This window comes from Arachis ipaensis, chromosome B6 (genome assembly GCF_059453495.1).
Source record: "Arachis ipaensis isolate K30076 ecotype BB chromosome B6, ASM5945349v1, whole genome shotgun sequence".
NCBI classification, from domain to species: domain Eukaryota; kingdom Viridiplantae; phylum Streptophyta; class Magnoliopsida; order Fabales; family Fabaceae; genus Arachis; species Arachis ipaensis.
The window spans coordinates 86,061,830-86,076,228 of NC_142441.1; the positions used below are offsets into that span (position 1 = coordinate 86,061,830).

Below are 14,399 nucleotides of genomic sequence, written 5' to 3' on the forward strand. Positions count from 1 at the left end.
GTAAGTACGCGGACGCGTGAATGCCTAGCACGAGATGGGCATAAAGTGGGCATAACTCTCGGGTGTTTGGCCTAAGAGTTGGGAATACACCACCGGCACGTGCGCACTGTGCGCTGGCGCGTCGGTGCCCATTTTTCCTTTTTCTCTTCTCTTTTTTTTTTTTAACATCAACATAACAAGACCTATTCTAACACATTCTTGGTAGGTGCTTGAGCTAGTAGTCAAAGAGAATATTCCACAATTTCGTGCACTATCCAAAATATAGCATTCTCCCTACTTCAATAATTCATCCATACCGAAATGATGAAAACTATATGAACATCCTATCTATTCACAAGAAGGATAAAACTAGCATTCTTATGCAATCAATCAATCATCAAGAATTCAAAAAATTCACAAGAATTTAAGGTCATAAACAAGATGGTATATACAAGGAAGATCTTACCATGGTGGGGTGACTCCTACCAAGTACTTTTCTTTAACGTCCTTAAGTTGGACGGTCCTTTTCTTAAGCTTCCTCTCTCCTTGGTGCATCTTCCAATAGGAACACCTCTAGCTCTTTTGGGGGCTTGTAGCCATGATACTTCTTCACTCTATGTCCATTCACTTTAAAAGTTGCTTGATGAGCGGATAATTTATACGCTTTTTGGCATTGTTTTTAGTATGTTTTTAGTAGGATCTAGTTACTTTTAGGGATGTTTTCATTAGTTTTTATGTTAAATTCACATTTCTGGACTTTACTATGAGTTTGTGTGTTTTTCTGTGATTTCAGGTATTTTCTGGCTGAAATTGAGGGACTTGAGCAGAAATCAGATTCAGAGGTTGAAAAAGGACTGCTGATGCTGTTGGATTCTGACCTCCCTGCACTCAAAGTGGATTTTCTGGAGCTACAGAACTTGAAATGGCGCGCTTCAATTGCGTTGGAAAGTAGACATCCAGGGCTTTCCAGCAATATATAATAGTCCATACTTTGGCCAAGAATTGACGACGTAAACTGGCGTTCAACGCCAGCCTTCTGCCCAAATCTGGCGTCCAGCGCCAGAAAAGGATCCAGAACCAGAGTTGAACGCCCAAACTGGCACAGAAACTGGCGTTCAACTCCACAAATGGCCTCTGCACGTGCTACACTTAAGCTCAGCCCAAACACACACCAAGTGGGCCCCGGAAGTGGATTTATGCATCAATTACTTACTCATGTAAACCCTAGTGACTAGTTTATTATAAATAGGACCTCTTACTATTGTATTAGGCATCTTGGGATTATCTTATGATCCTTTGATCACGTTTTAGATGGCTGGCCATCTCGGCCATGCCTGGACCTTTCACTTATGTATTTTCAACGGTAGAGTTTCTACACTCCATAGATTAAGGTGTGGAGCTCTGCTATTCCTCAAAGATTAATGCAAGTACTACTGTTTTCTATTCAATTCATCTTATTTCACTTCTAAGATATCCATTCGCACCCAAGAACGTGATGAAGGTGATGATTATGTGTGACGCTCATCACCATCTCCCTTATGAACGCGTGTCTGACAAACACTTCTGTTCTACATGAAATAAGCTAGAATGAGTATCTCTTAGATCTCCTAACCAGAATCTTCGTGGCGTAAGCTAGAATGATGGCGGCATTCAAGAGAATCCGGAAGGTCTAAACCTTGTCTGTGGTATTCCGAGTAGGATTCAATGATTGAATGACTGTGACGAGCTCCTAACTTGCGATTGCAGGGCGTTAGTGACAGACGCAAAAGGATAGTAAATCCTATTCCAGCATGATCGAGAACCGACAGATGAATAGCCGTGCCGTGACAGGGTGCGTGAGCATATTATTCACTGAGAGGATAAGATGAAGCCATTGACAAGGGTGATGCCTCCAGACGATTAGCCGTGCCGTGACAGGGCATTGGATCATTTTCCCGTGAGATGACCGAAAGTAGCCGTTGACAGTGGTGATGTATCACATAAAGCCAGCCATGGAAAGGAGTAAGACTGATTGGATGAAGATAGCAGGAAAGCAGAGGTTCAGAGGAACGAAAAGCATCTCCATTCGCTTATCTGAAATTCCTACCAATGAATTACATAAGTATCTCTATCCCTATTTTATTATATAATATTCGAAAACACCATTATCACTTTATATCTGCCTGACTGAGATTTGCAAGGTGACCATAGCTTGCTTCATACCAACAATCTCCGTGGGATTCGACCCTTACTCACGTAAGGTATTACTTGGACGACCCAGTGCACTTGCTGGTTAGTTGTATCGAAGTTGTGACAATTATGAATTAAGATCAGAGCACCAAGCTTTGGAGCCATTACCAGGGATTGTTCGAGCCTGGACATCACAATTTCGTGCACCAAGTTTTTGGCGCCGTTGCCGGGGATTGTTTGAGTTTGGACAACTGACGGTTCATCTTGTTGCTCAGGTTAGGTAATTTTCTTTTTGTTTTATTTTCAAAAATTTTTCAAAAATCTTTCAAAATTTTCTCCTCTGTTTTCGAAAAAATTAAAAATGTTTTCAAAAATTTATTCAAAATTTTTAAGAATGAATTCTAGTGTTTCATGAAGCATGTGAAGCCTGGCTGGCTGTAAAGCCATGTCTAAATTTATTTGGACTGAGGCAGCAATTTGTTATCAAGAGCAAGCTAGTTGTTGCTAATCCACCTGCTACTGTTCCTGATCTACATGCTAAAGCTTGGCTGGCCATTGGCCATGTCTAGTGTTTTGGACTGAAGCTTTCATTGAAAGCTTGGCTGGCTAGTGAGCCATGTCTAATTCCTGGACTGAAGCTTTAGACTAACATGGCAAGATTCCTGGAATTCATATTAAAAATTTTGGAATCCTTATTTTTTTCTTTTTCATATTATTTTCGAAAAAAAAAATATCCAAAAAAATTTAGAAAATCATAAAAATCAAAAATATTTTCTGTTTCTTGTTTAAGTCTTGAGTCTTGTTATAAGTTTGGTGTCAATTGCATGTGCATCTTGCATATTTCGAAAATATCATGCATTCATAGTGTTCTTCATGATCTTCAAGTTGTTCTTGGTAAGTCTTCTTGTTTGATCTTGATGATTTTTTTTTGTTTTGTGTCTTTTCATGTTTATCATATGCATTCTTGAATTCTTAGTGTCTAAGCATTAAAGAATTCTAAGTTTGGTGTCTTGCATGTTTTCTTTGCATTAAAAATTTTTCAAAAATATGTTCTTGATGTTCATCATGACATTCAAAGTGTTCTTGGTGTTCATCTTGACATTCATAGCATTCTTGCATGCATTCATTGTTTTGATCTAAAAATTTCATGCATTGCATATTTTTCATGTTTTTCATAAAAATTCAAAAATCAAAAAAATATCTTTCCATTTTTCTCTCATCAAATTCGAAAATTGAGTTGACTTTTTCAAAAATTTTTAAAATCAAGTTGTTTCTCATGAGTCAAATCAAATTTTCAATTTGAAAATCTTATCTTTTTCAAAATCTTTTTCAAAAATCAAATCTTTTTCAAAATTATTAGTTATTTTCGAAAATTTCAAAAATATTTTTCAAAAATCTTTTTCTTATTTTTATATAAAATTTTCGAAAATAACTAATCAATTAATGTTTTGATTCAAAAATTTGAAGTTTGTTACTTGCTTGTTAAGAAAGATTCAAACTTTAAGTTCTAGAATCATATCTTGTGATTTCTTATGAATCAAGTCATTAATTGAGATTTTAAAAATCAAATCTTTTTCAAAACTAATTCCTATCATATCTTTTCAAAATGATCTTCTTATCTTATCTTTTTTTTAAAAAAAAAAAAATTGATTTCAAAATATCTTCTCTAACTTCCTAACTTCCTATCTTTTCAAAAGTTGTTTCAACTAACTAACTAACTTTTTATTTGTTTCTTAACTTTTTCAAAACTACCTAACTAACTCTCTCTCTCTAATTTTCGAAAATATCTTCCCTCTTTTTCAAAAATTTCTTTTTTATTAACTAATTATTTTTATTTTTATTTAAAAAAAAAATTTTCGAAAAAAAAATACTAACCTTTTTCAAAAACTATTTTCAAAAATCACTAACTCCTTTTCAAAATTAATTTTCGAAAATTCCCTCCTTCTCTCTCATCTTATTCTATTTATTCATTCATATCCTAACATCTCATTTCATCTCTCTTCCATCCTCACAGTTGTGTTTCTTCCATTATATTACATTCTTTGTCTTCCCCTCTTTTCTTCCACTCACAAAGGGATCCCTATACTGTGGTATAAAGGATCTCTATTATTATTATTATTTTTCTGTGCCTTCTTCTTTGTCATATGAGCAGGAGCAAGGATAAGAGCATTCTTGTGGAAGCAGATCCAGAACCTGAAAGGACTCTGAAGAGAAAATTAAGAGAAGCTAAAATACAACAATCCAGAGATAACCTTTCAGAAATTTTTGAACAGGCAGAGGAGATGGCAGCAGAAAATAATAATAATGTAAGGAAGATGCTTGGTGACTTTACTACACCTAATTCCAATTTACATGGAAGAAGCATCTCCATTCCTACCATTGGAGCAAACAATTTTGAGCTGAAACCTCAATTAGTTTCTCTGATGCAGCAGAACTGCAAGTTTCATGGACTTCCATCTGAAGATCCTTTTCAGTTCTTAACTGAATTCTTGCAGATATGTGATACTGTTAAGACTAATGGAGTAGATCCTGAAGTCTACAGGCTCATGCTTTTCCCTTTTGCTGTAAGAGACAGAGCTAGATTATGGTTGGATTCTCAACCTAAAGACAGCCTGAACTCTTGGGATAAGCTGGTCACGGCTTTCTTAGCCAAGTACTTTCCTCCTCAAAAGCTGAGCAAGCTTAGAGCTGATGTTCAAACCTTCAGACAGAAAGAAGGTGAATCTCTCTATGAAGCTTGGGAAAGATACAAACAGTTGACCAAAAAGTGTCCTTCTGACATGCTTTCAGAATGGACCATCCTGGATATATTCTATGATGGTTTATCTGAGCTATCAAAGATGTCACTGGACACTTCTGCAGGTGGATCCATTCACCTAAAGAAAACGCCTGCAGAAGCTCAAGAACTCATTGACATGGTTGCTAATAACCAGTTCATGTACACTTCTGAAAGGAATCCTGTGAATAATGGGACGCCTATGAAGAAGGGAGTTCTTGAAGTTGATACTCTGAATGCCATATTAGCTCAAAATAAAATATTGACTCAGCAAGTCAATATGATCTCTCAGAGTCTGCATGGAATGCAAGCTGCATCCAACAGTACTCAAGAGGCATCTTCTGAAGAAGAAGCCTATGATCCTGAGAACCCTGCAATAGCAGAGGTAAATTACTTAGGTGAACCTTATGGAAACACCTATAACTCAACATGGAGAAATCATCCAAATTTCTCATGGAAGGATCAAAAGCCCCAACAAGGCTTTAATAATGGTGGAAGAAACAGGTTTAGCAATAGCAAACCTTTTCCATCATCAACTCAGCAACAGACAGAGAACTCTGAACAAAATGCTTCTAATTTAGCAAATCTAGTCTCTGATCTATCTAAGGCCACTGTAAGTTTCATGAATGAAACAAGGTCTTCCATTAGAAATCTGGAAGCACAAGTGGGCCAGCTGAGTAAAAGGATCACTGAAATCCCTCCTAGTACTCTCCCAAGCAATACAGAAGAGAACCCAAAAGGAGAGTGCAAGGCCATTGACATAAGCGCCATGGCCGAACCTGTGAGGAGAGGAGAGGACGTGAATCCCAAGGAGGAAGACCTCCTGGGACGTCCAGTGATCAATAAGGAGCTTCCCTCTGAGGAACCAAAGGACTCTGAGGCTCATCTAGAGACCATAGAGATTCCATTGAACCTCCTTATGCCCTTCATGAGCTCTGATGAGTATTCCTCTTCTGAAGAGAATGAGGATGTCACTGAAGAGTAAACTGCCAAGTTTCTTGGTGCAATCATGAAGCTGAATGCCAAACTATTTGGTATTGATGCTTGGGAAGTTGAACCTCCCTTGTTCATCAATGAACTAAGTGATTTGGATCAACTGACATTGCCTCAGAAGAGACAGGATCCTGGAAAGTTCATAATACCCTGTACCATAGGCACCATGATCTTTAAGGCTCTGTGTGACCTTGGTTCAGGAATAAACCTCATGCCCCTCTCTGTAATAGAGAAACTGGGAATCTATGGGGTGCAAGCTGCTAAAATCTCACTAGAGATGGCAGACAGCTCAAGAAGACAGGCTTATGGACAAGTAGAAGATGTATTAGTAAAGGTTGAGGACCTTTACATACCTACTGATTTCATAGTCCTGGACACTGGAAAGGAAGAGGATGAATCCATCATCCTAGGAAGACCTTTCCTGGCCACAGCAAGAGCTGTGATTGATGTTGACAGAGGTGAAATAGTCCTTCAATGGAATGAGAACTCCCTTGTATTCAAAACTCAAGGATCTCCCTCTGCAACCATAGAGAGGAAGTAGAAAAAGCTTCTCTCAAAGCAGAGTCAACTAGAGCCCCCACAGTCAAACTCTAAGTTTGGTGTTGGGAGGCCACAACCAAACTCTAAGTTTGGTGTTGAACTCCCATATCCAAACTCTAAGTTTGGTGTTGAACTCCCATATCCAAACTCTAAGTTTGGTGTTGGAGAGTCTCAACAAAACTCTGCACATCTGTGAGGCTCCATGAGAGCCCACTGTCAAGCTATTGACATTAAAGAAGCGCTTGTTGGGAGGCAACCCAATGTTTATCTAATTCTTATTTTTATTGTTTTTCATGTTTTCTTAGGTTCATGATCATGTGGAGTCACAAAATAAATAAAAAAATCAAAAACGGAATCAAAAACAGCAGAAGAAAAATCACACCCTGGAGGAGCATCTGTCTGGCGTTCAAACGCCAGAACAGAGCATAGTTCTGGCGCTGAACGCCCAGAATGGGAGCATCCTGGTGCTGAACGCCCAGAACAAGCATGGTTCTGGCGTTCAACGCCAGAAATGGCAGCAAAGGGGCGTTGAACGCCCAAAATGGGCACCAACCTGGCGCTGAACGCCCAGAGTTGTGTGCAAGGGCATTTTGCATGCCTAAATTGGTGCAGGGATGTAAATGCCTTGACACCTCAGGATCTGTGGACACCACAGGATCATCTCAGGATCTGTGGACCCCACAGGATCCCCACTTTACCTCCTCATAATCCTAGTTTTTATTTCCACATCTTCTTCTTCATCTATTCCTTCTTCTTTTGCTCGAGGGCGAGCAACATTCTAAGTTTGGTGTGGTAAAACAATTATGTAAAGGATCTATAGCTCAGTGGTAGAACATTTGACTGCAAATCAAGAGATCCCTGAGATACCTCAGGGGATACATTTTCTTCCACACAATTATTGGAAGCAACTAAGGGTGGAATATCAAGAGCACTCCATCATCCTTCATGAAATCAGAGAAGATCTAAAAGCAATGAAGGAGGAGCAACAAAGACAAGGAAGAGACATAGAAAAGCTCAAGGACATCATTGGTTCCTCAAAAAGGAAACGCCACCATTACTAAGGTGGATTCATTCCTTGTTCTTATTTCTTCTGTTTTTCGTTTTCTATGTTATGTACTTATCTGTGTTTGTGTCTTCATTACATGATCATTAGTAGTTAGTAACTTTGTCTTAAAGTTATGAATGTCCTATGAATCCATCACCTCTCTTAAATGAAAAATGTTTTAATTCAAAAGAACAAGAAGTACATGAGTTTCGAATTTATCCTTGAACTTAGCTTAATTATATTGATGTGGTGACAATGCTTCTTGTTTTCTGAATGAATGCTTGAACAGTGCATATGTCTTTTGAAGTTGTTGTTTAAGAATGTTAAATATGTTGGCTCTTGAAAGAATGATGACTAGGAGACATGTTATTTGATAATCTGAAAAATCATAAAAATGATTCTTGAAGCAAGAAAAAGCAGCAAAGAACAAAGCTTGTAGAAAAAAAAATAGAAAAAAAAATAGGCGAAAAAAAAAAATATATATATATATATATATATATATATATATATATATATATATATATATATATATATATATATATACAGAAAGAAAAAGAAAAAGCAAGCAGAAAAAGCCAATAACCCTTAAAACCAAAAGGCAAGGGCAAATAAAAAGGATCCCAAGGCTTTGAGCATCAGTGGATAGGAGGGCCTAAAGGAATAAAATCCTGGTCTAAGCGGCTAAACCAAGCTGTCCCTAACCATGTGCTTGTGGCGTGTAGGTGTCAAGTGAAAACTTGAGACTGAGCGGTTAAAGTCAAGGTCCAAAGCAAAAACAAAGAGTGTGCTTAAGAATCCTGGACACCTCTAATTGGGGACTTTAGCAAAGCTGAGTCACAATCTGAAAAGGTTCACCCAATTATGTGTCTGTGGCATTTATGTATCCGGTGGTAATACTGGAAAACAAAGTGCTTAGGGCCACGGCCAAGACTCATAAGGAAGCTGTGTTCAAGAATCATCATACTGAACTAGGAGAATCAATAACACTATCTGAACTCTGAGTTCCTATAGATGCCAATCATTCTGAACCTCAATGGATAAAGTGAGATGCCAAAACTATTTAAGAGGCAAAAAGCTATAAGTCCCGCTCATATGATTAAAGCTCTGTTTCATTGATAGTTTGGAATTTATAGTATATTCTCTTCTTTTTATCCTATTTGATTTTCAGTTGCTTGGGGACAAGCAACAATTTAAGTTTGGTGTTGTGATGAGCGGATAATTTATACGCTTTTTGGCATTGTTTTTAGTATGTTTTTAGTAGGATCTAGTTACTTTTAGGGATGTTTTCAGTAGTTTTTATGTTAAATTCACATTTCTGGACTTTACTATGAGTTTGTGTGTTTTTTTGTGATTTCAGGTATTTTCTGGCTGAAATTGAGGGACTTGAGCAGAAATCAGATTCAGAGGTTGAAAAAGGACTGCTGATGCTGTTGGATTCTGACCTCCCTGCACTCAAAGTGGATTTTCTGGAGCTACAGAACTCGAAATGGCGCGCTTCTAATTGCGTTGGAAAGTAGACAACCAGGGCTTTCCAGCAATGTATAATAGTCCATACTTTGTGATGCGCATAAACTTGTTATGCTACGATTTAGGAAATTGCACGATCGGCAAAATTCCTTCCGGCAAGTGCACCGGTTATCGTCAAGTAAAAACTCACAATAGAGTGAGGTCGAATCCCACAAGGATTGGTTGAGTGAGCAATTCGGATTAGAAGTATGTTCTAGTTGAGCGGAATCACGATTTAGATGAGAATTGCGGAATGTAAAATTGCATGAATTAAAGAGCGAGAAGCTAAATTGCTGAAATTAAAAGGGATGGGGTGATTGCATGAATTTAATTGCAGAATGTAAAGAGAAAGTGGTAAATCAGAAATGGGGAGTTCATTGGGTGTTAGGAGATATTGAGATCTCCGAATCAAAACAACTTTTATCCCTTCCTCAACCAATGCATTCATTGAATTTTGCTTGGCAATCTTATATGATTGGATCCCAATCCCTTGGCTCACCAATTCTCTCTAAAAACAAACAAATTCCCAATCCCTTGGTTTAAATGTTCATAAGAAGAGATGATGCTTGATCACTGATTATACCACACAGTTTCATGAACCACAATTTGGTAGGATTACATGTCACAATATCCATCCAAACCCCAATCCAATTCACTGTGAGAAAGCTTCTCTAGCATGAATCCTCCATTCCTTTCCCAAGGTTCCGAAGGATTCCAATTATGGGTAGTTTCTTTTCCAAGACAACTACCCAATGGAATTAGATCGAGAAGCTTTCTAACAAAATTCAAGAGAAAAAATTGAAGAAGAAGATAAAACTATTATTGATTCATTGAATTACAATAGAGCTCCCTAACCCAATGAAAGGGGTTTAGTGAGTCATAGCTCTGAATTCAATTACAAAACTAAAAGAAAATGATCCAAAGTTCTCCGTGTATAAAACTCCTCGAGTGTGTGTCTCAACCAACTTAAATTCTATCCTATTTATACACTTTCTAAATTGAGCTTCTGTTGTGTTTCTTGGGCTTTGAGGCCTTTCCCTGATTTCCTTTTGCTTTGGGTTTATGATCCATAATCCTGATGAGGCTGCTGATCCAATTCTGTAACATTCATTGAACCAACTTAGTGATAATCAAGTAATACACAAGACTCAACAAATTGAAGCTCCAGACTCATCAATTCTTCAGGCCCAATCCCATAAACATGATATTCAATTGGGTTTCATACCATAATACGTTTAAGTTAATGTTTGTGCTCAAATGCTAACTTAAACTTCAATATATTTGGCCCAGAAACCCCTTTCAAAAAGTGACGTTTAAGTTGAAGTTTAAGTTTCAGTTTAAGGTTAAACTGAAGCTTAAACGTGGAAATGGGAAAGCAACCCTGGAGGAGGGAAATAGTCGAACACGTTTAAGCTTCAGTTTAAGGTTAAAGTGAAGCTTAAACGTGGAAATGGAAGAAAGCAACCCAGGAGTGTGAAATGTCGAACACGTTTAAGCTTCAGTTTAAGGTTAAACTGAAGCTTAAATGTGGAAATGAAGAAAGCAACCCTGGAGGAGCAATTGGGTCGAGCACGTTTAAGCTTCAGTTTAAGGTTAAACTGAAGCTTAAACGTGGAAATGGGAAAGCAACCCTGGAGGAGAGAAATAGTCGAACACATTTAAGCTCCAGTTTAAGGTTAAACTGGAGCTTAAACGTGGAAATGCTCCTGGTGCCTTTCTTACTTCTGGCGTTTAACCTCCAGTTTAAGGTTAAACTGGAGGTTAAACGTGGAAATGCTTCCTGGTGAGAATTGTGTCGAACACGTTTAAGCTCCAGTTTAAGGTTAAACTGGAGCTTAAACGTGGAAATGCTCCCTTGGTGAAATTCTCATTCTGGCGTTTAACTTCCAGTTTAAGGTTAAACTGGAGGTTAAACGCCAGTTCCAGCATTTCTTAGCCTTCATGATTCTGGCGTTTAAGCTCCAGTTTAAGCTTAAACTGGAACTTAAACTCCACATGTGATATTCAAGCTTCCTTTATTGATTTTGTTGCTTCCTTGCCTAGCCTCTTCTTCCCTGAAATCATCCAAACAATTGCATCAAAGTCTTGCAAAATTTCATGAGAAATCTTCCATTCATAGCATTCAAGTAATATAACTAAAAACTCATGGAATTTGCATCAAAATCATACTGTTTGGATGGTTCATTGCTTTGTTATTCATTTAACCATTCTTGGTTACTTTAAGCTCAAGAAAATGCATAAAACAACTAAAACTAACAAAAAAAATGGTAGTAAAACTAGCCTAAGATGCCTTGGCATCACAACACCAAACTTAATACTTGCTTGTCCTTAAGCAAGTCCTGAGTTATTTGAGAAGAAAGTATGAAACAGAAAGCAATTACATTGGCTATATTAGCAAGCATTTGAAGTTCATCAGAAGGGTTTTATGCAGAAAGTTGCAGTATCACTTTTTCATTCTTATCAGGTAAGATTATCACTTTTTCATTGCATCCATCAAACACTGCTATGGCCTCTTGTTATTCTTATGTCCTTGGCACTTTTCTCTTCTTTGTTTTTCTTTTCTTTTTCTTAGAGCTCCTTTGCTCCTTGTTTGCTTAGTCTCATGTGTTGCACAAGCCTTTGGCATTTTCTTTTTCTTATCAGTGCACTACACATATCCACTCCAGGCATTTTAGTTCACATTTCTTCTTGAGACATTGGTGCCCAGCACCTCTTTGTGTGACTAAATGTTTTGTATTTAGGTTGCTCTTGATAATGGACTTTTGGTTGATAATCCCGGGTTAGTTAACCCAAGTTACCAAGTGTTGAAACACTCCTCAGAACCTATTCATCCAAGCATATCCTTAATACATAAACACCACAGGCATTTGTCTCAGAAGTTCAAACCATTGGTGCCTAGCTTATTTTCTCAATTTTTTTTTTTTTTTTTGCTTTTTGGTTGCCCTTTTTCAGTGGCTTTTTCTTCTTCTTTTTTTTCTTTCTTTTTCATGGCCAAAGACATTTATTCATCAAGATCCATAGACAGTTTTCAATTTCTACACAAAAGATGATAATTCTACACTCTATTTCCAGTGATCTGACTAAACAATCAAGCATGCATACCACCACTTAATTCTACTTGATTTGTCACTAATTGAGCCAAGTTACTTTTGTTCAAACTTTTCTTTTATTTTTGGAAACAGAACAAGCATGGCAAGCATTTGTTTAAGAAGGTGAAGTTATATCCAAACATCTAGGCATTCACTTTATTCAAAGCAATAAACAGACACTCATACTAAAAACTTCACATTCCAGGAAGATTCAACAATTACAGTTTAAACCAGAACAAGCATGCTTTTGTTTGCCTTTTAAAGAATGGTCAAGGAACACCACCACCTTGTGAAATTTCTTGTTTTCTCTTGTTGCCAGGAAACAATTTGATTTCTCCTTCTTCTCCTAGTTGTTGCTTCATGTTCTTTCTCAGATCCTTGTTTCCTTTCCTGCAAAGAGTGATGAAGTTGCTTGCTTCTCAAGCACTTGAGTGGTTAGCTCAACTATGTATGGGCAAGTGTCTGAGTCTTAAGTTGGTGTGTGAACACCAAACTTAGTCTCCTACTTACTCCTCTGCTCTTTGGGTCCTTGAATTCTCCTTGGAATGAAGTTGCTGCTAAGGATTTTAAGCATTCCTGTGATTGCTTAGAATGGTTGTTCCTTTCATATAATTCAAAGGTTGTTGTGTTCAGTTGATCTGTGTGGTGGAACACCAAACTTAGAGTCACACATTCCCCTTTGAATTATTGATCCACGAATTCATTGTTTGGTGTGAAACACCAAATTTAATTCTTTGCAATGCACAGAAACTACTTCACCTTTTTATTGAAACAAATAAAAGAAACAGCAAAGGGGTATTACCTCAGGTTGGGTTGCCTCCCAACAAGCGCTTCTTTAACGTCACTAGCTTGACGGTTGTCTTCCTCAGTTGAGGTGATATTTAACCTTGTCCTTCTCCTCCACATCTCCCAAGTAATGTTTGAGTCTTTGACCGTTCACAGTGAAGGTTCGTTGTGACTTTTCTTCCATGATTTCTACTTGTCCATATTGGGAGACCTTGGTGACAAGGAATGGTCCAGACCACCTTGATTTTAGCTTCCCTGGAAATAGCTTCAGCCTAGAATTGTAGAGCAATACTTTTTGTCCTTCTTCAAATTTCCTTGGGGCTATGTTGCTGTCATGCTTCTTCTTTGCTCTTTCTTTGTAAATTTTGGCATTCTCATAAGCTTCAGCTCTAAATTCTTCCAACTCTTGAATTTGCAACATTCTTCTTTCTCCAGCAGCTTTGCTGTCCAAGTTCAAGATTTTCAAGGCCCAGAATGCCTTGTGCTCCAACTCCAGTGGCAAATGGCAAGCTTTTCCATATACTAGTTGGTAAGGAGACATTCCAATTGGTGTTTTGAAAGCTGTCCTATATGCCCAAAGAGCATCATCTAGCTTAATCGACCAGTCCTTCCTTGAAGTTCCCACAGTCTTTTCCAGGATTCTTTTGAGTTCTCTATTAGATATTTCGGCTTGCCCACTTGTCTGTGGATGGTATGGTGTGGCTACCTTGTGTTTGACTCCATATTTTAGAAGCAATGCCTCTAATGGTTTGTTGCAGAAGTGGCTTCCTCCATCACTGATGATTGCTCTTGGAACCCCAAAACGGCAAAAAATGTGTTTTCTGAGGAAGTTCATGACTACCTTATTATCATTGGTTGGAGTTGCTATTGCTTCAACCCATTTGGAGACATAGTCTACTGCCACAAGAATGTAATTATTTGAGTATGAGGTGGGAAAGGGTCCCATGAAATCTATCCCCCATACATCAAACAATTCAAGTTCCAGAATGAATTGTTGTGGCATTTCATTTCTTCTTGGCAGGTTCCCCGCTTTCTGGCATTCATGGCAGTGCTTCACTAGTTCCTTTGCATCTTTGAAGATAGTGGGCCAATAAAAACCACACTGCAACACCTTAGCTGCTGTTCTTTCTCCTGCAAAATGTCCTCCATAAGTGGAGCCATGGCAGTCCCATAAGACTTCCCTTCCTTCTTCCTCTGATATGCATCTTCTGAGTATGCCATCCGAACATTTTTTGAACAAGTATGGTTCGTCCCAGATGAAGTATTTGGCATCATTTACCAATTTCTTCCTTTGATGCTTGTTAAATTCCAACGGCAAACTCCCAGTGGCCTTGAAGTTTGCTATGTCTGCAAACCAGGGTGCTTTATGAATTACCATGAGTTGTTCATCAGGAAAGCACTCATTTATATGTGTGCTTTGTGCGCTTCCTTCTTCACATGGTATCCTTGATAAATGGTCTGCCACCTTGTTCTCTACACCCTTCTTGTCTTTGATTTCAATGTCAAATTCCTGCAA

General features: G+C 38.0%; 1 non-coding gene across 1 annotated transcript; it reads right to left on the reverse strand.

Moving 5' to 3' along the window:
* Nucleotides 1-4,826: 4,826 nt before the first annotated feature.
* LOC148561629 (small nucleolar RNA R71) lies at nt 4,827-4,934 on the reverse strand. Its single transcript, XR_015888196.1, has one exon. It is a non-coding gene; the product is annotated as a small nucleolar RNA R71 (small nucleolar RNA).
* Between the last annotated feature and the right edge of the window lie 9,465 nt (nt 4,935-14,399).